A 2500-nucleotide genomic window follows, 5' to 3' on the forward strand; every position below is an offset into this window, starting at 1 on the left:
ATAATATCACCATTTTCAATACTAACATACAAGTCTATATAACATAGAAAAGCAGGATGCCCGTGACGTGTACGTGTAGGATGAACCAAATCCTCATTGAATTTAATTTTTCCATTATAAGGTGCTCGCACCTGTTCGGCAGTCCCCCCTGTGAATACTCCGCCAGTATGAAAAGTTCTTAATGTTAATTGAGTGCCCGGTTCTCCAATGGATTGGCCCGCAATAATACCTACAGCTTCTCCTAATTCCACCAAGTGACCTTGAGTAGGACTTTGACCATAACACAATCGACAGATCCAAGATGTATTCCTACAGGTAAAAGGAGTTCGTATAGATATTGGTTGTGTTTGAAAGGTTTTCAATCGATTGAAAAGTCCAATTCCAATATCTTGATTTCTAATGGCAATGCATCGTGAACCTCTGTATATATCGTCTGCTAATACACGACCAATTAATGTTTGTGTCCAACTACTTTCCGGCATCGTTTCATTCTGGGTATTTACTGAAATTCCTCGAATGGTACCACAATCTGTTCGACGTATAACAATATGTTGAACCACTTCAACAAGTCTACGTGTAAGATATCCAGCATCTGATGTTCGTACAGCAGTATCTACAACCCCTTTACGAGCTCCGTAGCAAGAAATTATATATTCTGTTAAAGATAGCCCTTCGCGTAAATTGCTTTGAATAGGTAAATCAATCATTTGTCCTTGTGGATCCGACATTAATCCTCTCATACCTACTAATTGGTGTACTTGAGATGCATTTCCTCTAGCTCCCGAAAAGGACATTATATGGACTGGATTAAAAGGATCGGTCATTCTAAAATTAGGATTCATTTCTTGTCGAAAATATTCACTTGTAGCATACCATATCTCAATGGATTGGCGTAATTTTTCTACTGCATGTACATTTCCATAATGATGCTGTTTTTCCAAAATCAAATTTTGGTGTTCAGCATCTCGGACTAGCCATCCTTTCGAAGGTATTGTTAAAAGGTCATCAATTCCTAATGAAATGGATGTAGCCGTAGCTTGGCGGAATCCCAGAGTCTTGACTTGATCCAGGATATGTGATGTATATGCCATTCCGAAGTGATCTATTAATCTGCTAATAAGTCGTTTAATGGCAGTTCCACCTATCACTTTATTGTGAAACATTAGATTGGTCCGTTCTGCCATAAGTACCTCCCTATTCCACTCAGTGGGATTCATTCAGTTCAACAATGGATTTGAGTCAATGATTGAAAAACTGCCTTTTCTTTATCTTAATTTGTGTAGAAATTGAGAAATTAAAAAACTAAGATCCTTGTTAAATGTTAAATCATGAAGATTTGAATTTACACCAGTATCATAAATTTGTTTATCTTAGATACAACCATCTATATGATTAGATACCATATGAATAGGCTCGGCAAAAACCTTGTACAGCTTCTTCGATTTCTCGATAAAAAGAAATATGACCTACGTTGGTTCGAATGTAAATAGAACGAATTTGTTTTTTTGTACTTCTTACTACTAGATAATGCCCATAAATTTCATGATAGGTGCCTAAAGATTCATAGTGAACTTCGATAGGAACTTCTCTTGACGAAATAATGCGTAGATCTAGTCGCCACCGGAGCCACAAAGGACTATCGAAGGTTATTCTTTTCTGTTGATAAGCTCCAATTGCATCATAGGAATTCCAAAAAAAAGGTTCTTTTTTTTTCGTATACTTATAGTTTTTTTGGGGAATTCTTTCATTTTTCAAATTTCTGCAATTACGTGGATTATACCTATTTGAAGAAATACCCCGACGATTCCCATTCGTTAATATGTAAAGTCCAATAAGCATATCTTGAGTTGGTACAGAAATTGGATCCGCGATAGCTGGAGACAAGAGGTTTGTATGAGAAAACATAAGTAAACGTGCTTCTGCTTGAGCTTCTAAGGATAAAGGCACATGAACAGCCATTTGATCGCCATCAAAGTCTGCATTGAATCCCTTACAAACTAATGGATGCAAACAAATAGCACGCCCCTCTACTAAAATGGGTTGGAATGCCTGTATACCTAATCTATGCAGAGTAGGTGCTCTATTTAGCAATACGGGATGTCCCTGCATAACTTCTTGAAGTATTTCCCATACAATCGGTTCTTTTTGCCGAATTTTACTCTTAGCAATTCCTATGTTGGAAGCAAAATGTTTTCGAATTAGATCACGAATTAGAAATGTCTGGAAAAGTTCTATTGCTATTTCGCCGGGCAATCCACATCTATGTAATGAAAGTGATGGACCTACAATAATGACAGAACGACCTGAATAATCAACCCGTTTCCCAAGTAGGGTCTCGCGAAATCTTCCCTCTTTACCCTCGATTATATCAGAAAAAGATTTGTAAACCTTATTATGACCGTCCCTCATCGGTTGTCCGCGGATTCCATTATCAAGAAGTGTATCCACGGCTGCTTGTACCAATTTCTCCTGACATATTACTAATTCTCCTGGAGTAGAT

The sequence above is a fragment of the Vigna unguiculata genome, unplaced genomic scaffold, assembly GCF_037176805.1.
Source record: "Vigna unguiculata cultivar grain cowpea cultivar isolate G323 ecotype 2 unplaced genomic scaffold, ASM3717680v1 ptg000172l, whole genome shotgun sequence".
In the NCBI taxonomy this organism is placed as follows: Eukaryota; Viridiplantae; Streptophyta; class Magnoliopsida; order Fabales; family Fabaceae; genus Vigna; species Vigna unguiculata.